The following is a 23,798-nucleotide window of genomic DNA, read 5'->3' as shown; positions in this document are numbered from 1 at the left end:
CCCAATTTCTCAAACAAATCATCAGCTGTCACTAGCCCCACGAGGGCGGACCCCCTCTCCCGGTGGGCGGGGCCACACGGGAAACCACTCAGGTGAGCAGATCTACCCAGGTGGGCTGAGCCACCCCCCCACCCCCCCGACCCCAACCCTGGTGCAGACCCGCCCCCCTCTCCCATTGGCCAAGGCTGAGACCCTCCTGCCCGCCAATTGGCAGAAGCCATGGTTTGCACACCCACCCAATCGTACCCCATCCCACCCCCAGCCCCCGCACCCTGGGTGACTGGGGGAACGAGGGTCATGTTAATATATTGGATGGGTGTCACCAACCCTCGTGATGCCCCTGCCTTAGAAGTCCCGCTCCTGCAGTGCCCGCCTGCTGCTGTCGCTACAGATCTGGTGACATGTGGGGGTCATCCCCTTCTGTGTTCGTGCCGCTCCCCCACCCCCACCCCATCTCCACTGTGGTCCTGCAGTCCCTGGGAGGGGTCCCACTCAAAGTTACAGAGGAGTACAAACTGGGGAGAGTGCGGCATGCCCTTCCCCCCCAAAAAAACCCCAATACAATACACACACACACTCAAGTCCCTAATGAGCTTGGAAAATAAAACAGAGTATCAATATGTCTTCAACCAAAGACAAAGATCGCGTCCGAGGACTAGAACCTACTCCAACCTCTGGAGGGGAGAGAGGTGAGTTACGATATGCAGATAAAGGGGAAATCCAATCCACGTGAAGGGCGGGGTCACTGGCAACTGGTTCTACCAGCAACCCCCGCCCACCCCAACCGCAGGCAAGGATGCTCTGAGAAGCTCAGGTGAGGCCTCTGGAGGTCCCGTGCAGGTGACTCAACAGCCCCCGTTTCCATCTGCTGAGCCATGCCTGTCACCAAACAAGTTTCCAGTCACTCCTGTGGATTCCCCGGGGCCAGGACATGCTAGACCAAAGAGCACACGCATGTGCTTGAGACCTGAACCCCCGCTCGGCTCTCAAAGGGAGTTGGACACATTCTGGACCCAACCAAAAAAGGGACGGCAGAGTCCCTCTAAAACTGCTGTATCCCCACCCAAAAATGTTGGCGAATCGATGCTGACTTCTAGACACCCTATGAAGAGGTTCAGAGACTTGATTTTTTTTTTTATTTAAGATCATTTTATTGGGAGCGCTTACAGCTCTTATAACAATCCACACATCGATTGTATCGAGCATATTTGCATATACGTTGCCATCATTATTTTCTAAATATCTACTTTCTATTTGAGCCCTTGGTATCAATGCCTCTTTTTTCCCTCTCTCCCATCTGAGACTTTAAATCAGTGGATCTCAACCTTCCTAATGCCGAGACCCTTTAATACGGTTCCTCATGTTGTGGTGAGCCCCCCCCATCAGAAAATTATTTTCATTGCTACTTCATCTCTGTCATTTTGCTACTGTTATGAATCAGGCAACCCCTGTGAAAAAAGTCGTGCGACCCCCAAAGGGGCTGCGACCCACAGGTTGAGAACCACTGTCTTTACAGCAGCCGACCACCCCCTCTTTCTCCTGTGGAGTGGCTCTTGGCTTTCAATAGCCAGCCTTTGAGTTAGTCAGCAGCCCAATGCCTACTCCAGCACACCCTGAAAGGCCCTTCCTGCAAAGCCCATGGGTGTCACCTGATGATTCTCCTGTTGATTTCCAATCTTCCTTATTTCCAATCTTCCTTATTAACTTTATACCACCCTAAAGATGTGTGAGTTTTTTTTTTTCGGGATTTGAAATCGTTATTTCAATAGACAGATACCAAGCCACACCTCAACCCGTTTGGATAAAGTTAGTCAACAAATATGTCTGCTTGTTCCCATTAACCTACCAAAAGCTCTCCTTAGTCATAAGAACGTCATGAGAGAAAATAGACTCATAGGCTAGAGGAGGGTAGGTACACAGAGCTGGGGGTGGGGGACAATCCAAGCGAGGAAATGCTTGAGAAACAGAAACAGGGCAAGCCAAAGGGGGAAGGGGTGTGTGTGTGATAAATTGCTAAATACAAAAATAATTATCTGCTCTGTGAGCCCTCAAATAATTCACAATTTTAGAGTTTATACAACTTATATTTTAAGAAAATTTAATAAAATAACATTAGGAACCATTCTCAAGTGCCTTGCTGAAATTCCAGTTTTCAGTGTCTGCTATGCCAGACATCTAGAACCCTTTCAAATAACCAAATCAAGACACTGACGCCCTTTTGAAATGAGCTGTGGTAGTGATTGTAGAGTATGGAATGATGTGATGTCTGTGTTGGCTCTCAATAAATGGCTTTCTAGGGGAAAAATAAGGGAATCTGATTTTCTGTTCTGGTACCAAAGCAAAACACTGCCATTGAGTCCATTCCATCTCATAATGACCTTAAATAACTGTAAATCTTGACAGAAGCAGATCATCTCACCTTCCCCACAGACTAGCTGGTGGGTTTGAACCACCACTCTTGCAATTAGTATAGTCTGGAGCTTACCGGACAGCAAGTCTCCAGGGCTCCTTTTCAGTCATCAAAGTGGTTCTCAGATCCAGGCCAGTCTCTCAGGCTGATCCCTTTTCTAAGTATATCCAGTCCCTACATGGCTACATTCCAAAGACCAGGCCATTATATGAAAGTCACTGTCATGTGGAATATGGAGGATGACTACATCACTGCATAACTGCCAAATCACATATTACATAACTGCCAAGACACTGTGTAATCATGACCCAGGCAAGGTGACACCTAACCTTAACCATCAGAGCCAGCAGTTCTGGCCTTCTCCCTCCAGCATTCTTTACTGCCAGAGGAACATCATTAATCTGAAAAAATGGCCTAATAGGTTTTTTTAAATTATTACCAAAAATATGAATGCTGGTTAATGAGATAACCATTAAGAGAGAAGTTCATATAGGCACAAACCAGCCCTATAATAACACCTCCTTCACGCTTACCTACACACTGTGTTGTGCTGGTCGCTTGCTAAATCTAGTTTTCAATTTAAAAAATGAAGACCATGAAGTAAAGCGTTTTCCCATTCCTTCTCTGGTAGATGGTATGTCAACAGAATGACAGTTGATTTATACAGTTTAAAACAAAAAAACAAAAACATTATGTTTCCAGATTTTTTATCTGAGCTCCTAAGGCTAGAGTGTGGAATGACGAAAGAATTTAAAACACAGATCTCAGCAAAACTCACTGCTGATTGCACAAGCAAACGATCCTTACATGTCTCCATCGATTTCCTCCCAAACTACCTAGACATTCTCCAAATATTTAACAGGGGGGGGGGGGGAAACCTACCATCTAAAGTCTTTAATTTGCCCCAGGCCCTCCTCCTTCCCTTCAATGCATGCCAAATGGCAGGACTTAATACAAGATGCTAGAACTTTCCAAATGTTCCATCTTGGAACAACTGTAAATTAACATCCATTAGCAGCATGCTTGAGCGGGAAAGGGAGAAAGGGAATACTGGTCTCCCTGTAAGGATGCAATGAAAAGGCTGACTGCATCAACAAGCTAAAAGAAGGAAGAAGCTGGCTCACTGGGCAGTCCAGCAGGGCATGTCCCAGTGGTGGCTGGACAGATGTCACACCTGACCAAGGCTCCACAGAGAACAGCCACTGGAGACCTAGATCTGTCACCAAGTAGTTACACATGTCTTATTTTTTCCTATTTGCAAATCAAAGTTTAATGATTAGGAAAGGCTTTTGTTCCTGGTTTTCAACTGAGTCTCTATAATCATTTCTTTGCAATGATTTTCACTTGCAAAGAAAAAAAACGTTTTTATTAAGAAAAAACATTATCTTCATCATAAGCTGCAGACTATGTCCATCCATTAAGCACTGTGATGCAGTGAATTGTTTGATGTGGAATCTCTAGCCATAGTCTCTGTACCTCCCAACAACTCCCACTTTCCTGGTGGGTCATGTCCGATGTCCGAAACCACCAGCTACTCCGAGGGAGAAAGACGGGTTTTCTCCTCCCGTAAATAGTTACGGTCTCGAACTCATGGTGGCAGTTCTACCCTGTCCTAAAGGGTGGCTATGAGTTGGAACCATCCTGATGGCAGTGAGCTTGGGCTTTCAGTTGACTGAGTCAGGGTATGAGAAGGTGGGGGGGGGTACGGACACTGATGGGACTCAGTTGTGAGTGGCTGCTCCCAGGATTCATTTTGATTGCCCATCTTCTGGGTAGAAAATGGCCTCTCTCTGTTGACAGGATCAGGTATCAGGCATCAGAAGACCCAGAACAAAAAAAATCATATTGATGTGAATGAAGGGGAGGGCGGAGTGCAGACCCAAAGCCCATCTGTAGACAATTGGACATCCCCTAACAGACGGGTCACAGGAAGGGACAAGCCAGCCAGGGTGCAGTATAGCACTGAAGAAACACACAACATTCCTTCCGTTCCTTGATGCTTCCCCCCCACCTCCATCATGATCCCAGTTCTACCTTACAAATATGGCTAGACCAGAGCATGGACACTGGTACAGATAAGAGCTCTCGGCACACAGAATCCAGGACAGATAAACTTCTCAGGAACAATAATGAGAGTAGCAATACCATGAGAGTAGGGGGAAGGTGTTGGGGCGAACTGATCACAATAATTGATGTATAATTCCCACCCACCCCCAGGAGGACGAACAACAGAAATGTGGGTGAAGGGAGACAGCGGATGATGTAAGATATGAAAATAATAATCATTTATAATTTACAAAGAGTTCACAAGGGTAGGAGGGGGAGGATGGAAAAAAGAGGAGCTGATACCAAGGGCTCAAGCAGAAAGAAGAGGTTTTGAAAATGATGATGGCAACATATGTACAAATGTACTTGATACAATTGATGTATGGATTGTTATAAGAGCTGTAAATGCCTCTGAAAAATGATTTTTTTTAAATGGGGGTGCCTCTCAGGAGCATGATGGGGGAATCTCACTCTCAGAAAGAGAAGAGTCAGGTGAGGGGTCTGCCCTTTGGCCCCTGATATCCCTGTGCGTTGAACCTCCTCCATCCAGAGGACAGCTGTTGACCCAGAGGAGTGGCAGTCAGACTTGCAAGCAAAGAAGGGCAAACATGGCCCCGTGCCATTGACTTCAGGCAGACACCAGAAGTTAAAAAAACAAACAGTTCCTGTGTATCCTCCACTGCAAATTCACAGTGAATGTCTTTTTTAAATGTATAAAAGAGAAAACAAGAAAACCACTCAGTACATTTTGCTACCTCACGAAACCTTTTTTTTTTTTAAGATAATTTTATTGGGGGCTCTTACAGCTCTTATCACAATCCATACATCGATTATATCAAGCACATTTGTACACATGTTGCCATCATTATTTTCTAACCATTTACTTTCTATTTGAGCCCTTGGTATCAGCTCCTCTTTGTACCCTCCCTCACCCTCACAAAACCTTAGTGGGGCAGAGAATATAATCGAATGCAAAACCATCAATATCATCATGGAGCACACTAGAAGTTATTGGGGGTCTGAAAAAGCAGAGACAACTCATCATGGTGAGTCCAGATGTGACTGGGGTGTGGAGGGGGTGCAGGGGCGGGGGGCGAGTGAGGCGGTAGCGTCTGCACCTGCATTCTGTTCTGTTCCCAAAGGTTTGGGGCCAGCAGTAGAATGGAGTGGAAAAGGTACAAATTAAGAATGTTTAAAACTGGAAAACAGAAATTTAACAGTATGCCCACTACAGAGACCAATGAGAGTTAACATGCTGGAGGATGGGGGGCTTTTTTGCCCCTAAGCAAATACACATGCGTAAACAGTCATGTATACAAGTCAATATACTGCTTTTATTCATTCAACATAGAAAGCGTGGACTTTTCCAGTGTTGTTGTTCTTTCAAATTGTAACTCTCACGGTTATGAGTTGTTTGGCTGGGCGGTGGTTATTGCCCCGAGCCCTGGTGGCACTGTGGGTTAGGCATTGGGGCCCTAGCCTCCAGGCCTCACCAGAAGCAGGATGAGGCTGTCTGCTCCTGAGAGATGGACAGCCGAAGCAGAAGCTGGACTCTTCCCGATAGGGCGTCAAAAAGAGTCAGCAGAGGCTCCAGGGCCCTGGGTCTTTTTTATGTGGGAGAGCTTGTTTTCAAGAGTAAGCCAACCAGATGAGACAATGTCTGTATCTCATGGTGGAGCTAACACATGGGGGCAGGCAGAGGAGAGGGGAATTCTTTCTAGTCAATGAAAAAATATGATAACTCCATGTCCAGTGCCCAGCTAGGCCCCAGAGTTCCCACCTTCACACCACCCACCGCCCTTCCTGGACCTCTGCTACTGCATTTTGGCCTTTTCTTTGGTTCCTCACACTGTCCACCTTGAAGACCCACTGCCAGCTGCACCTCAGGCCTGAACCAAGTTCAGCAAGCAGAGCGCTTAATCCCTGCACCACCAGGGATTCTTTCGGAAGCAGAGACCTGCCCAGTTCGAGGGGCTGGATGATTGCTGCTATTGTTTTTATGCTCCCTTGGACTGCAGGCTGCATGCCTGGTGTAAGAAGCAGCAGCGGACTGGAGTCCCCAGGTTCTGGATTCAGATCTGGCTGGACTTGCTTTGAAAATGCTCGGGGAATGGCGGCTCGGGCTCCCATACACTCGCTGGTTCCGTGTTACCTTTGATCTTTCAGAGGCATTCTTTGGTCTGGCAGACAGGGCTCTGTCCTTGTGGACGAGGGTGATTCCAGGCTGTGCCCTTACCTCCCACCCTCATGATTTGTGTAAGTGGTGTCCAGTGCCTTGAGTTGTTGATCTGCACAGGCCAACCATCCATGTGCCGGGGCCTAAAATACACCCATAGGTATACTTTCATTTTCTAGACAGCATTTGAAGTTCTAGAACATTGGCTAGAGGAAAGATAGGCTACATGTCAGAATTGCCATATGCCCCACGGGGATGACTTACAATGTTTCCCAATAAAAGGATAATGACACTTCTAAGGGAGACCTGGGATAAATGTAAACCATGCATGCCTAGGTGGATTTGGGGCTGTCACTTACTCTTCGCCCTAATCTAAGAACAATGAGTTGTCGGGGCATGGCCCACTTATACTTCCCTCAGGAAGAGACCACTGAAGACTATAGCAAAGCGTGGTGAAGAAGTCAGACGGTGGCCAACTACCAGAAAGGATAGTACCTTAAAGGATTTTAAAAGCTTGTCTTAAAATACAAACAAGCAGACCACCATGGGGGAAGGGAGCTAGTGGTCAGTGTAAGATATGAAAATAAAAATTTCTGAGAGGGTGGGTTGGAAAGGGGGAACCGATTATAAGGATCTCTCTGAGGGACAGACAACAGAAAAGTGGGTGAAGGGAGAGGTTGGACAGTGCAAGATATGACAAAATAGTAATTTATAAATTATCAAGGGTTTATGAGGGAGGGGGAGCGAGGAGGGGGGGGGAAATGAGGAGCTGATGCCAGGGGCTTAAGTGGAGAGCAAATGTTTTGAGAATGATGAGGGCAATGAATGTACAAAGGTGCTAAAAAAAAAAAAAAAAGCCACAGAGTGGCAGAATAGATTTTTTTTAAAAGAAGCATCGTCATGGAGGGAAAATGTTTTGAGAATTATGAGGGTAACGAATGTACAAATGTGCTTTATAAAATCGATGTATGTACGGATTGTGATGAGTTGTATGGGCCCCCCCCAAAAATGAATTTTTTTAAAAAGAAAAGAAAAATTTATAATTTATCAAGGAGTCATGAGGGTGGGAGGAGGGGAAGGAGAGGAAAAAAAGAGGAGCTGATACTAAAGGCTCAAATAGAAAGTAAATGTTTAGAAAATAATGATGGCAATATATGTACAAATATGCTTGATACAATTTGATGTATGGATTGTTATAAGATCTGTAAGAGCCCCCAGGAAAATGATCTTTAACAACAACACAACAAGCTTTTAAGTGACATGTCAATGAAACCCACGTCCACACAGAGGCAGCACAGCAGCCTGTGTGAGCTGAGGATTGTAAAGCGTAACAAGACTCGGTGAAAGGACAGGATTTGAAATTACACTGTGAGCACTGTTTGCAGGTGGCTACAGACGTGCAATGAAAGCCCACATCCATTTGTAGCATCCTCCGGTGCTTTAAGAGCCCAGTGAATCCCCTCTGCCCCAGACCTCGGCCATGGACAACTTTGCCTCACGCAGAGTGCGTTGGGAAGTAGACGTCCTTCGTTATAATTTAACACTTATCACTTGTTCACCCTTTCGGCCCATTTTAAATCTGTTCTAGTTTTTTTTATTATTTTCTGGTATCTTCTCAATTGAGGGTTTCCTCCGTTTTCTTTTGTTGTTTTTTTCTTGTGTTATTGTCTTTGCTTTGCTCCCTCCTCTCCCCCCTGCTTTGTTTTTGCATGTTTTTCTTTGTATGAAATGGAGGACAGAGAAATCTATAGAGATAGCAACTGCGTTAGTAATTTTGGGGGTTATGGCAGGGGAGGTTGGGGGAAATGAGGAACTAGCAATAACAAGTACAAGAAAGAAAAAGTTCTAAAATAGATTGTGGCAATGAATGCAAAATTGTAATATGTTTAAACTACTCAACTGTATGATATATGGCTTATATGTCAAAAAGCTACTTTTTAAAGGCCAACATGAACTCCAACCCATTAATGTGTGTGTGTGTGTGTGTGTGTGTGTGATGTAAAACAAAAGGGATGATATCAGAGGACGGCATAGATGGTACTCCTTTTCCAAAACAATTTTATTAAGAACTCTTACAGATACCACACCAGTCCATAGTTCAATCACAAGCAGTATTGGACAATTGCTACTACAATCAGTTTCAAAACATTTTTCTTCTTGAACTTCTTGGTAACAATTTCCCTTTATGCACCCCCCCACCTCCCCCATCATAGCCCCTCCCCAGGAACCTTTCTTATGGTTGTTGTCTCTATACGTTCGTTTAGAGAGTTGTTTCCATCAAGGTTGTTATGAAATGTGTGCTTCAGTTGTGTGGGGTGAGGGAGGAAGCGCTGTGCTAGTTAGAGGATTTTATTTCAACTTGAATTTGTAAGAAAGTATAGGGATGGAGCTCAGCCTGCTCATCAGATCACACCCTGATGTTTTCTTGGGAATGTGGCTTTCTTATAAGGGAGACACTGAGAACCCCTCCCTCTGCCCCTTTGCCTTCCTGCCTTTTGGGACTCTGCCTGCACCCAGGGGTGGCTGCACCAGGGCTGCCGGTCCTGATTGCTATTCAGTGCCCAGCCGTGTTCACTTGGATCCATACAGCTCTCCACTCGTGGGCCAGGGACCTTCCCCTCTCTGTGTCACGGCTGCAGCTGTGACTCTGGCTGGAGTCCTGGCTAGCACAGGGTTGATGGACTTGAGTTGGGCGTGGCTGCCATGCATTCTTGCTGATTTTGTTTCTAACACAAGTATTCAGGCAAAATGTCTTTCTAATTGTGTGTCCAGGATTAAGTTTTCTTACTTCCTCCTGCTCCCCCCACCCAAGGCTGCTAACTCCAAGGTCAAGAGTTTGAAACCACCTGTAGCTCCACTGGAGAAAGACAGGGCTTTCTCCTCCGATAAAGTTATGGTCTTGAGAACTCACAGGTCAGTACTATGCTGCCCTACAGGGCAGTGAGCGGTGGCTCGTAGAAGTAACCGTGGTTAACTGGTGAAACAAACATTTACTGAGCACCTGCCCCGTGGTGCGTTTGAAGGACCTCACAGGGAGACCTGGTGGTGCCATAGCTAAGTACCTAGCTGTGGACCTGAAAGCCAGCAGTCGGAGAAAAGGCCTGGTGAGCGGCTCCCACAGATTCAGGCAAGGAAACCCCCAGGGCAGTTCTACTCCAGCCGCAGGGTCTCCATGACTCCACAGGAAGGCGCACCAACAGAATCCTCACCTTTTAGAGGCAAATCATCACACACACCCCTCCCCCAAGCCTCTGTTGCATGTAACCTGTGTAAGATGCTGTGGCAGGAGAGTATGCAGAATGAGGGTGGTTGGCCATTAAGGCATGGGATTTTTGGGGGGAAGAAGCAAAGCTACAAGTCACGTTTCTCTGAGAAACAGTCGTGCAAGATGTATCTCCCCGCTATCTAGTAGATTCCAACTCATGACACCCTAAGGGGCAGCTTAGAACTGCCCCCTGAGGGTTTGGGAAACTACAACTCTTTACAGAGGTAGGAAGCTTTATCTTTCTCCGGAACAGTGGGGGGTGGTTTCAAACAGCTGACCTTTCGGCTAGCAGCCCAATGAACAACCCACTCTGCCATCAGAGATTCTCTGCAAGATGTACAGACAGGCGGAAATGGGAAAGCAAAGCTAGCCTGGCAGGAGGTCATGCACTCCAGAAGGTCAGCCAGGTGCAGGAAATGAAGGGGCAGCAGCAGGCAAAGCAGAAAAGTAGAGGCCTGGAGAGTGTTGGGAGAGCCAGCTCACAGGAATTTCAGTAACCTGAGGGCAGGGAGGGTGCTCCAGCTGACAGGAAGGAGGAGGGAGGGGACAAGGATCCCAGGTCAGCAGTGGCGTGATGGTGGCTTGGGCTGGGATGGTCTAAGGGGACAGAAGTGGGTGCCCAAAACTGATTGCGGAAGGAGGGCTGCCCTAATGAACTTGGACCCTCGGAATCCTTAGGGGGCGGAATGACTCCTGGCCGTCACAGCGAGCAACAAGGGGATGAGATGGGAAGAGACCCCAGAGGAACTAAGTAGTGAGGGAGTTTCCGGGTTTGAGATCTTAACAGTTAAAAAGCAGAAACATCACATTACTACCTGGAACTGGATGGAGGTGGTATTTTTTTTTAAGTTATCGGCAATCAGGCTCAGATGACAAATTATTCTGCTCAAATTAAATATGAAGGACCTTCCAAATGTTCCTGGAGAAATCCTATTTTTTATTCCATTTTTTCCATGAACTTCTTGAAGCAGCTGCATATCCACCCACAATAGTATGAGGTGGGGCTTCAAGCTGTTCATGGGGAAATGGAATCAAAAGACAATGGCATACTTCCATGACCTCCTTTGATACACTACTGGACAGCAAAAATACACATTTCAAAGCAGCGAGACCACGCATGTCAGGATTCCCCACACAATCGGCCTCAGAATCGGTTCTGCCCCACAGTGATCCTGTAGGACCAAGTAGAACTACCCGTGTGGGTCTCCGAGTGGGAAGGCTTTCACAGGAAGGTTTCGAGGCTGGAAGTCTTTACAGAAGCTGAAAGCTTCAGCATTTCCCCTCGGATCCGCTGGTGGTTTTGAACTACAGTTAAGCCACTGCACCACTGGGTGTCCACAGCAGGCGACAGCTAGGAAGTATCAGAGCAACTGAGGTGTTGTGTATCTGAAACCGTCAAGCAACAGTGTAGCTGAGCAGCGCCTGACAGTTAGCTTTCATAAATGGGCGCTGAATGATTCCGTACCAAAGGCCAGCTTGTCTTCTTTGCTCTCACTGCAGTCCAGTCAGCCTGCCCTCTAAACAGAGCATGGCCCGACGTGGTGTGTAAACATCTAATGAAGAAATGCATCCAGGTAAAGAGTAAGTCACACAACAAAACAGGCGGAGAACGTAAGCACTTTCGGCAGGGGAAAACTCTGGTATTGTACCAGGAAGCATACAAACCGCATATTCGAGATGCTTCTCAGGGGAGTCAAGGAGTATGTAGCCAATGAGGGGGCCTGGCAGGGAGAGAATGGTTGACTGTGGCTTTTCTCGCCGCTCTCCAACTCCCACCAACGGCCTCTCCCTGCATGAGGCGGGTAAGGTGGTGGGGGAAGATACTGATAAGATTCACCTGTCATTTCCAACAGGATTTATCTGCAAGGGCATCCTGCTGTGTATAAAATGAGTTCTCTTGAGAACCAGGAGGAGGGACCTCCTTACCAGCAAGAGCCAGTAATGAACACATCCTCTAGACCGAGATCCCTGCACAGCGAACCTCCTGGACCCAGAGGATGGCGATGCCATCAGAGGAGTAGCGGCCGAACCGGGAGCCAGAGCACAGAACCGAGGGATGGACTTCCGACCGTGGGGCAAGTAACGCTGGGTGCTGTTGTGCTGGAGCCGCCTTGCAGTCAGGTGCCTCCCTGCACTTAACTGGGGAAGTCGGGCCTGTCCACCCACAAAACGGAGCTGAGTGCCTTGGGGCTGAGGCTTACTGGAGTGGGTGTCTCCGGGCACTCCGGTCAGGGAGCCGGGTTTGCTGATCCAAGGAGTTTAAGCGGAAGACCTTGGGGTTGAGGTTTACAGCATAGCAGGATGCACCTTTGGGCATTTACTAGCAGACTTGAAACTTTGTTTTTTGTGGGGATTTTTTTAACAGTTTTATTGGCACTTCAACCACATAACATACAATTCAATAGTGCAATCATATCAAGAAAAGTTGTACAATCATTACCACAATCAATTTTAGAACAATTTCGTCTTCCTTGTACTCGCTGTTTGTACGTGTACTTGGTTTTTTAATTGTGGCACAAATATAGACAATATATTCTCCAATTCACAACTTCTACATGTATAATTTGGTGTCACTGATTACGTTTATGGTGTACACCCATTAATAAGATCCTTCTCCAAATTACTCCACACCATTAACATAAACTCAGTGCCCCTCACAGAAAAATCTCTTCCTCCTTCACCCATGGTAACTAGTGGTCAACGTTGGCTTCTTTTTTCAATCTCTTTCTTGTTTCAGTAGTTTTCTTGATATAAAATCCACAGTCTACACTTCCAGGGATGTCACTTTTTGAAAAGTTGTATATACAGCATCACAATCCGTTCTAGTGCTCCTCCCCCTTCCACGTGCATGCATTCATGGTTTGCTCCCCAGTGCCCCTCCGTCTCCCCACCCCCCGCCCCCACCCCACGCCCCACACCCCCAGCCCTGATAAACCGAGAAACCACTGCATCAGTCAGTGTCTCTGTGCATCCACTCCTTCTGTGCTTCACAAACTGGGAAACCTAACAAACAATAAAAAACAAAATGAAACCAAAATAATAATAATATCAAGATAAAAATAAAGAGCAAGAAAGAAAAGACCACCAGCAATATTTTTTAAAAACCAGAGAAGAAATTTCTGTCATAGAACAACATTTAAGCCTAGAAAAAAAACCCCAAGGTGGGTCAAATAGGAGGTCAATTGACCAAAATATCCTATTATACTGATCTACCACAATCAAGTTTACAATCACCTCTGTCTGATAGTACAGGTGTTTGAGTCCCTCTCCTGTGGCCAGAGGGGATCTGCCAGCAGCTTAATCCGACTAGATGCTCTGCAGATGGATTTTGAGCTCCCGCTGTCCTCCATACCCCTCTACAAGTTGGGTGTTCACAATTCAAGCTCTGGTACTTTTCCCTTCATATTTGGGTTTTGTTATGGTCATCCTTGGATCCCATAGGCTGGTGTGCTTCTTCAATCTGGACTTGGCTGACACCTCACTTAGCTGGCTGCTTGTCTGAATGTAAGCCTTTAAGGCCCCAGACACTAGTCCAGTTGATAGCCGGGCACCGTCCGCTTTGTTCACACTTTGCTGTGGCACCTTTATCTTCAGTCGTCTCTTCCTAAAGGGGGATATGAATCAGGGGCATGTGGTCAGAAGTAACTGTTCTTGGGGCTAAAAAATTAAATGAGGACCCAGAATCCATCTGCTTGTCCACGGGTTGTGAACATCTCTGGTTTACTTTGGTGGTCATATTATGACAAACACAGATACCAACAAGAACAAGAAGAAACAATCAAATAAAAATGAAAAACATTTACAATCCCCTGTCCCGCGCCCCCCTCCCCCCATGCCCCAGGGATCTAGGGGAGGTACTGTTGGGGTGAGTTGTTTATGCTAGTGCAGTCCATTTTACAGCCACAATCCGGGGATTGTTGCTTTGTAAAGATTGATTGAGTTGTTTACATTGAGCAGGGGGGGGGGTTGGTGTTAAGGGAAAGTTTCCTGTAACATTCCTTACAAGGGCAGACCCTTGCCTATCCGATTAAGATCTGTCATATTAATGCAAAGGGAGGCTGGAGATACTTAATATATGGTGGTTCTGGTTCCCCTTTCATTGGACACCCACTAAGTCAAGACCTGAAACTTTGTTTAACACATCCTACAGAACAACAACCCTTCCGGCATTACAACTTGTTAACTTCCTTAATAAACCCGTCATCATGAATTTTGTCTATGAGTTTCTGTTGTAGCTATTGTGATGGATATTAGAATCAAAAGAAATAAACTAGTGAACATTCATTAAGAGATTTGGGGCCTCAAGAAATTCGTGAAAAAAAAAAACCAGTCATCATTTAGTTCCATTTGCCCACAGACATTCTGAAGGACCCTAATCGTCCCACGTCCCAGGTGCTACATGCTGTTCCCTCGGTGTCTGCTTCCTTCTTCTTTTCCATGTTAGTTCCTTTCAGGTGTGCTTTTCTCCAGCTTCCAGTCTTTGCAGAGGCTTTGGAGGAGGTCGAGGGGCAGCACCTGCAGGTCTAAGCAAGGTGAGGGGGAGGGGTGTTAGGTGCGCCCCGCTCCACCCATGACCAGTTCCTGACCGCCTTGCTGGGAATGGCACAACCACACAATAAATAAAGTAGAGCTTGGGAAGCATGTCTGCGTCCAGGACACTTGCTTCGGGCATGTCTCTGAGGTCTGCGGCCGCCACTACTTTTCTTGTTACAAACTTCTTCGTGGCCTTTTCTTTGCGCAGCGCAGGAAGCAGGCGCAGTTCGGGTGGCGGATAGGCTGCACCTGGCAGCTGCACCTGTTAGGCCTTTTCTTTGTTATTTTAGAAGTGAGGACGCAAGAGAGAGCTGCTTCATTCTAATACCAGACAGTCCGTCTCTGGAAACACATCCTGACAGCAGACTGAGTGTAGACCGATTAGAAAGGGGATGGGGTGCAGGAGGCGCTTGCTACAGAGGCTGTAGTAAAATCTCCTCCAGGCTCTCAAAACAAGAAGGGCCTGAGGGAAGGTCACTGCAGGAGAGTACATTATTTAAAACGGCTCTCCTACCCATCTTCTGTAACTCCCACCAAAGGATCTTTTCCTGATGGTTCTGGGTAGGAGAAGGTGGGGGGAGAGGGTAAGACAAGCGAGAATTCAGTTATGGGTGCATGTGACCAGGATTCATTGTGACTGTCACCCGCTGGGTATAAAACGAGCCTTCTCAGAAAGGAGCGGGGAGTCTTACTACCTGGCCAGCTGGACTAACAGAGGGACGATCATACAGCTTCCAGAAACCACGTATGCTGACCCACAGCAGAGCCCCCAGAATTCTGCACCCTGGAGTCCTAGGGCCTGAGAAACACATCCCTCAAACTACCCTCTCTCCTAGTTCGTACATTCATCCATTGAAAAGGAGGAGGTTTTCCCCAATAATTCCACTCCTGGGGTGTGGGGGGGTGTGGAGAGAGAAAGCAAATATCCACCCAAAAACTTGTAGGTGAAACATTCATAGTAGTTATTACTCATCATAGGCTCAAGGAGGATACAACCCGAAGGTCAACTGATGAATGGATAGGTTAAGATGTAGTACATAAACACCGGAAAGGAGTCTAGGAGTGAAAAATGTGTGCATGCTACGACATGGATGTGCCTTGAAAACATGATGCAAATTAAACGCAGCCAGACATAGAAGGTCAGAGGGGACCCTACTTACATGAAAAGTGCACAATAGGCAAATCTGTCAGAACAGTGAGCTCTTCAGAAAGGAGGGTGGTAAGATCTTGGCTCACATACTTTGGACACATCATCAGCAACCACCAAAGGCTAGAAAAGGCCGTTCTGGTGGTGGGAGGGTCGGCGGAAAAGGAAGGCAGCCCTCCATGAGATGGACTGGCATGACTGTCACAGCCACAGACTCCGGTGTGAGGATGGCACAGGGCCAGGCAACACTAACAGCAACAGGAAGAGGACAGAAAGTCGACTGGCAATTCCCAGAGGGGGCGGGTCAGGGGGAGGGGGGTTTACCATGTTAGGTGGTGGAGCAGTAAGGAAAACTGCCAGTGGGCTCAAGGTTTCTTCCTGGGGTGATAGACATGATGGTGAGAACAGACAGACATACAATTCTGCGCATATCTTAGCGCCCACTATATTGTGTACTTCAAGTATATGCATTGTCTAGTATGTAAGTTACATCTCAGTGCAGGTGTTGTTAAAGAGAGACATCTTTTGAGCACCTTAGGGGTTGGGCAAGTTACTGAAAATGCAAAGAAGAAAGAAAGAGTTTTAAAAAGGATACTGAACTCACCCTCTGGGTTCAAATGTTCTGTTAGAAGATTCATTCAAGATTCAAAAACCAAACTCCAAACTTAGCTGCCATCAAATCTATGCAGACAGATAAGGCCCCACAGGACACAGTAGAACTGCCCTGATGGATTTCTGAGCCTGGAACTCTACCGGATTCACAAATAATATCCAGTCTGCCCATCGAAGATTAAAAGGTACCCAGAAGAACTCAATTTACCACTTACCCCAAGAAACTCCTTAAAAAAAAAATCAACTATTCAGCATCTACTTTCTTTTTCTTTGTCATTTTTGTAAAATGGTTAACGGTTGGCTGTTTAGAGCATTTGGACACATGCAATGTTTTTAACTGTTGAAAAGCCACCGATTCAAGTCTGTGGGTCAAAAGGACCAAGATTCCCATTTAAATGTTAGCACAGTTGTGTAAAGAGCACGTGTAAACTTTTCTTACCACCTTCAATTGGGAGGAAAGCTTGGCACGAAGACAAAGGTTTAGAATTGAGCACTGCATTGTAAAAGCGCACCTTTCAGCATTACAGTCACTGGTTTTTCAGCCACAACACTGGGAAATTGGATTACTGATGACGGTTGCCATAGAAACAGTGAAGCCAAACTCCTCCCGTTTAGATACAAATAATACTGTAAACGCAGTAGGTGAAAGAGGACCCCGTTTGGCGAGAACGTCGTAGGTGGACCGCACCTGCCAGAAGAAAGTTTCCCAGGAATAAGGATGCAACTTTTAACACACTTTTTCCGAAGCAATCATGGATAAATCGCCTCGCGGGAGTAGTTTACCAAGTGCTAACAACAGAGTTTGCTCCCTCTTCTCCCGAGAGGAGGTGGCTAGCTTGCCCAGGGCATCACGCATAACCAAAACCAGCTGCGTGCGGGCGCGCGCCAACCTACCCCCACCCCGCACCCAGTCCCCCTCGCTAGGCCCCACGGCGACCCCAGCTCCAGCCCAAACCCCCCATCCCCACCCCTGGGCGCTGCCTCTGCACCGTGGCCCGCGCCGCTCCAGCGCCGGGCATCCCACGCGCCCCGACGGCACTCGGATCTAGGAAGCACCCGGCATCTGCTCCACACACTGCAGGGACTCAGGAACCCCACGGCGTCGAAGCCCAGGTTGGCGGGGTGCTCGGCAGGGGCGTCGGGCCGCACCCGCAGGTGATGACAGTCCCAAGCCCGGGCCACCCACGTGCCTCCGCCCCCTGAAGCGCGAGCCTGAACTCGGCCGACCCCGAGCGCGCCGAGCACAGGACCGAACCCCTGCAGGCCCAGCGCGCCGTCACTGGCCCCGCCTCCCGCGCCGCGACCGCACCCCCGTCCCGGCGGGACAGCGCGGACGGGGCGCACCGGACTGCGCACCCCGGTGACGCACTCAGGGGGCGCTCCAGGACCACGGCCCCCCTACCCCGGCCCCTCTTCCCCCGCCTCCCCCCGCCGTCGAGAAAAGCAGTTACCTGGCGCGCGGGCCGGGCCCCGACCCTAGCCGGCGGACGAGGACCAGAAGGGAGACGGTGGCCTCTGGCCCGGGGAGATTTGGTAAATTTGGGAGACTTGTTCCGCACTGGGTGACAGCTGTTCTCTGCGCAGGCGCAGAAGGCCTCGGCGCTGCTCGCTGCGCGGCTCCGCGCCCGCCGGGCCAGGAGTAGGCGCGCGCACCGCACAGGACTGCTCTCTCCGCGCGGGGACGCGCGCGCCGTCACGTGACCGCGGGCCCGGCGCGTCACGTGACCCTCCCGAGCGCTTAAAGGTGCCGGGTGCCTGCTCTAGCTGAGCTCCGTCTTCCGCGCGGCGCGTGTGCTGGGCTCCTGGGCGCGCGTCGTCCTGCCTTCTGGGGACCTTGTTCTCGGTGGGGGGTGTGGGGGTGTGTGAAAGACACGTGAGCAGAGGACGGAAGGAACAGGTGCACAGAACCCACCCAGAAACCTGCAACTGGACGCGTGGGGCCCGGCCTGATAGCGCACAGACCTCGGTGTGGCGTTGCCCTGCCTGGGGCACGGGGATGCCAGGCCGAGCCTGGCGAGAAGGCCCCCACAGTCCCGCGCTCGCTGCCCATTCTCCTCTTGCCTGTGTCTGGGGCACACCATTGTCCTATCCGCCAGGTTGGGTGTCCACGTGCCTGAACCAAGAGGCGGTATGGCCAGGGGCGGGGAATATTCCGCGCGGCACGTGAGGCGCACATGCACAACGCGCCCCTCCGCGCGCAGCTGTCCCCAGTCGGAATCCTGGACTGGAGATGACTAGAGTTTGGCTTGATTAGGCGTAACTGGAAGAGCAGGTGCCTCACAACCCACCACCCCCCTCCAAGAGCAAAGACAAGTAAGTTTACCACAACTTGTTGCTTCTGCCATGCAACTCCGCCTCGCAGAGCGTCAGAAGGAACCGCAGACTTGAAGCCTTTGTACTGCAGCACAAGTTTAGCAGAGCTGAACTTAAAAAATCAAAAACACAGCTTCTTGTGGAATTCGCAGCTGGGTCTCTTAGAGCGTTTCCTCTCACGTCTCTGCTAAAGATTATTAGGTAGATTGCTCGTGAGCAAACAGCTTTCTCTTATGAAGATTTCCAGGTTCCTTTTGAACCCACCCGGGTCCACTTGCCCAGCTCCTGAAATTTTCCTCTCCTGGAGGACAGGTGACTGCAGTTCGTTGTAATAAAGCAAATGGGATTAATGGGTGGCCACTGTTTTTCATTTTCTTCTTTATCAGAAACAAAGACCAGGCTTCTAAATGTGTCCAACATATACAACCAATGGAGACTTTTGAAATGAGTCTGCTATGAGGCTCCTAGGCCACCCTTCAAACCTATGGGGCGTGCTAAAACAAAAATAGGATTGAACCGAATTTAGAGTTTGCTTTTGGACAATCCGATGGCGCAGATCTACTCTGCCCTGGAGGGTGGCTGGGCTTTGGAAACCACTTGTTGTCTATGGGTGGAGCGGTGGTGGGTGACCTAGACATTTTTGAGGGAAGTTTGCATATGTTGACTGATATTACAGCCATTCAGTTACATGAATATGCACTGTCATCTCCAATCATGAGCCCTGGTGCATAGTGGTTAGGGGATGAGCTGGGATCAGCAAAGTTGAAAAGTCTAGTTCAAGACCACCAGGAGAAATAGGGCTTTCCTACTGTGGTAAACCCCTGGAAATCCACAGGGACAGTTCCATTCCCCCTATAGGGTCCCTATGAGTCAGCATCAATGAGTCTTCAGGTCTTTGTTACTATCTCCAAGGAGTGGTAGAGACTCATTGATTACACACTGGATGACAGCCAGAAACCACCAGATTGTTCTAGAAAGATGTGGCGATCCACTTACAGTCTACCTCTGTAAAAATTCCAAAGCCAAACCCGTTGGCATACCAACCGAAAGGGCACAATAGAGCAGCCCTGTAGGGGTTCAAGTCTGCAAATCTCTAGGGTAGCAAATTGCCAAGTCTTTCTCCCATGAGAGAATGGTGGGTTCAAACCCCCAACCTGGGCCTTAATCACTCTGCACCAGGGTCCGTCCTTAAAGATCTCAGCCCTGGAAACTGTCTGTGGCAGTTCTCCACTGTCCCATAAGGTCAACGTGAGTCCCAGTGACGTGGGTATCTGGTATGAACTCTAAATCACCAAGAGGTAAGAACTAGGTCCACAGTTCGGCTACCAAAAGCCAGATTGTACAAGGGCTCTTCAAATTATTTGTGGAAAACTGGAACTAAGAGATCATGGAATTTTCCCACAAACTTTTTGAAGCCCTCTTCGATCATGAATTCCTGACCCTTCACAATTTAATGCTTAGGATATAACGCTTGCTGGACACAGACTACATAAGGGGTAGGTTTTTCAGCCTCACAAGGGTGAATGTTATCAGTGCCTTGCTGATATCAACCACTCCAGGAGATAGCATATAATCAAGACCCAGGGATATTGAAGCTCCACTGAAGGTGCTGGTGAAAAACAAGGCTCCGGCATTGGTGGAATGCCAATTTAGATGTTCCAAAAACTCTCACTTGTCTAAACCAAGAAATGTGGAAAACAGCTACCTGGGCAGTCTACTGAAAAGGGGATGCATTTGTGTCCGTTCCAAAGAAAGGAGTATCCGCGGCGAGGGAGGGGGGAAAAAGAGCCGATACCAAAGGCTCAAGCAGAAAGCAAATGTTTTGAGAATGATGATGCCAACAAATGTACAAATGTGCTTGACACAACTGATGAATATATGATTGTGGTAAGAGTGGTACGAGTCCCCAATAAAATGTTTTTTTTAAAGAGTATCCAACAGAATGTGGAAGTTAGCAAACAGTATTAGGGTGATGTAAATGGTGTCGAAGATGATTCAAAAGCAGTTGCAGCGGTACAGCCGCGGGGAACTGCTAACCCTTCGAGCTGAATTGAGAAGAGGATATGGAACAAGGGATATCGTTGTGGCCATCAGAAGATGTTTGCTGAAAGAAGAGAATACCAGAAAAAAAATGTTTTCCTGTTTCACTGACTAGGCAAAATCATTCAAGGGTGGGATCCGAGATGTAGTCAGTTACTTAGGGGTCTCTTCTAGCTGTCATCTCTCTTGCCATAATCCCTTTTGTGATGTTCTATAAATTCTAGCCTCAGTGCCTATACTTGTAATTCCGCTTTGGCAGGAATTATCTTTTACCAAGTTAAGATGGGATCTATCCTGGGCTTCACCCTCCTACAGGGTATGGTCCACTGAAAGATAAAAATCATACCTTCACAAAAGCTTTTCCTTTTGTGGCCTCCCTTTCGCCACTGAAAGGTGGTGAAGAAGAAAGAAGACCTGCTTTGGCTTCTGGACACATTTGGCTCTGGCTCCTGCATGTGATCTGTCTCTGCCTGGCCTTTGAATTTGGGATTTAACAGCACCCACAACCACGTGAGACATTTCCTTACAGTCTTGTGACTCTGTGAGAGATTGCAGCAGGAGAACACAGGGATGTGAAGGCTTGAAGGCATATACTATGGACAGGATTGGCATGGGAGCACAAAATGAAGCAGTATAGCATCTTGGAAAAGTTGGGCATTTGAGAACATCTTTAATCAATCTCCACCTCCTTGGGACTAGTTTGGCATTTATTATAAAAAATGATCACAAGATCATTATAAATGATGGACAATGTTGAGAAAGGACAATTCAAGATCACTTCGCTGTGTTTGTGCTGAAGAAGGGATGCTCCCTGGTTTAAAATCAGGAAAGGTGGCTCAGAGTTGCAGCCTTTCACCAGACTTGCTCCATCTCTCTACTGAGCAAGTCATCTGAGAACTAGCTCCTATGAACTATAGGAAATTGGACTATATGAATGTTGCAGGTTCAACTAGATGACAGCCACTATAATGTCTTGATAGTTTAGAAGAGATGCTATTTGGTTATAACCAGACTGCTAGAACCTAAAAGTGATTCTTTGCTTGCAGTCCCAAGTGGTCATTCCAGTCCATTTTTAAAGGCATTAAACTCATTTATCAAGGATTAAGCATGAACAGAAGCAGAACACAAAATCAATGTTACTATTCTTTAGAATTAGCATTACAGGGTACAGCATTGATGATAACATTCTGGTAACTTCAAGAAGAGCAAGCATGCATTATAAGGTATATTCCTTATAAGAGAAACAATACCAAAATTGATTATAGCATCCTGTTTACCATGACACGATTAACTACACCATTCAGATTACAATGTTAAACAATACATTGAAGAATACTCAAAACTAATTGGTGTGGCCTGGACCTAGGAACATGAGTGTACATTCTCAAATTAATCACCAGCAGAGACTTTCCCACAAGAGGAGGGAGAAAGAGCAGGTCGACCAGTAGTCAACTTTGCCGAGATGGGAGGGAGAAATGGGCAAGTCATTTAGCAGCTAATAAAAACTGCTAGTTTCTTTTGCTAGTCTGCCTCATAAAGAAGAAAGTTTCCTCTGGATGGAGGAAGACTCCTTAGTAATTTGCAGTATGCAGGTGACACAACGTGGCTTGCTGAAAATGAGGACTTATGCATTTCCAAATGAAGATCACAGACATGGGGATGAGGTGGAAAGGGGAACCCATCACAAGGTTGGGTATATAGCCCGCCTACCTCCCAGGGGGGCGAATAACAAATATGAGTGAAGGGAGTCCAAGGGCAGTGTACAACACAAAATAACAACGATAATATATAATTGATCAAAGAGTTACGAGGGTGGGGGAGGGAGGGAGAAAAAAAGGAGCTGATACCAAGGGCTCAAGTAGAAAGAAAATGTTCTGGAAATGTTGATGGGAGCATATGTACAAGTGTGCTTAATACAACTGAATGATGGATTGTTATAAGATTTGTAAGAGCCCCCAATAAAATGATTCAAAACAAAACACAGCCTCGGTGTGGAATATACCCCAACATAAAACCCAGATCCTCACAACCGGACAAATCAACCATATCGTGACCAAGGATAGAAATTGTTAAGGGCTTTTTAAAAATATATTTTTAATTCTGAGTTAGATAGGGGTATACCTTCAGATCATCAATTTTGTATTTGACAACTTAAGCTTTTTATTAAACCACCCCATGCCCAATAGATTGCCCTAACCCTGCCCTTTGACTCCTCTCCTCCCTCCTGTGGAATACTTTTTTCTCTTCAGCTAAGCCAACTCTGCTGGGCCCTCCAATCCTTCACCATCTCTCCCTCGTCCTACACCCACCCAACCCCACCCCCATTAAAGTCTATTTCCTTTTGGATGAAAACCTTTGTTTTGTTTTTTTCTTTCTAACAATGGTCTCCTTCACTCAGAATGATGTTCTCCAGATCTCAAAAGTTTCATTTTTACCTGGATCCACAACCAATGCCCATGAAATCCAAATGTCTCATTAGGCAGATCTGCTGCAAAAATTGTTAAAGAAAAATAAACAAATAAATTGTTAAAGAGCAAACAACTCCCTTTGAGGACTAAAAGTGTGCCTGACTAGTCACAGTATTCTTGCAGTCACGTCAGAGGCATGTGAACACTAGGCAGTGAATAAAGAAGCCAGAGAAATATTCATACCTCTGAATTTTAAAACTCAAAACAAACCAACATCACAGCCATCAAATCAATTCCAACTCATAAGGATCATATGGGATCAATCCAGGTGCCCTTTTGAATTTCTGTGACTTTAAATATTTACAGGAGTAGACAGCCTCACTCTTTCACCCAATGGAGCTATGGGTGCGTTGCACCCACTGCCCTTGTGGTTAGCACCTCAGTGTGTAGCCCCCTGCACCACGGGGCCTCCTGTGGTGTTGACACGGCATATGGAAATTACCATGAAGGGCCAGAAAGAATCTGTCTTGGAAGAAGTATAGCCAGACTCTCACTCAGAAGCAAGGATGAGATATTGGGCTGGGGAGTCTAGCGAGAAAACGCAGTGACACTCATCTGTGTGCAAGGAAGAACTTTGTACCAAGGAGAAACGTTTCATCCAGGAGACTTCCCAGCTCAGATCAAGTGTCTAGGTCCTAAGCTAGCTGACTGGTGGGAGGAGGGGGGCGGGGGGGGCTCTTCACATTCACATAGCTGCAGGTCCCTGCCTTGAAGGGGTGAGCCAGGAAGCAGGGAGATCACAGGCTGAGTGCAGTGTCCTGGACCCAAGTCAGTGGAAGCATGACAGG

At 47.4% G+C, this 23,798-nt stretch overlaps 1 protein-coding gene across 1 annotated transcript in view; it reads right to left on the bottom strand.

The window, feature by feature from the left end:
- Positions 1–17,830, bottom strand: part of KDM4C (lysine demethylase 4C) — a 213,606-nt gene extending 195,776 nt beyond the window's left edge. Inside the window, exon 1 of the mRNA XM_075559906.1 lies at positions 17,641–17,830. The gene's annotated coding sequence lies outside the window, so the exon portion shown is untranslated. The remainder of the gene's footprint in view (positions 1–17,640) is intronic.
- Positions 17,831–23,798: the final 5,968 nt, after the last annotated feature.

This window comes from Tenrec ecaudatus, chromosome 10 (genome assembly GCF_050624435.1).
Source record: "Tenrec ecaudatus isolate mTenEca1 chromosome 10, mTenEca1.hap1, whole genome shotgun sequence".
NCBI lineage: Eukaryota > Metazoa > Chordata > Mammalia > Afrosoricida > Tenrecidae > Tenrec > Tenrec ecaudatus.
The sequence above is the reverse complement of the archived record's forward strand: the minus strand, read 5'-3'. Positions and strand labels throughout refer to the sequence as shown.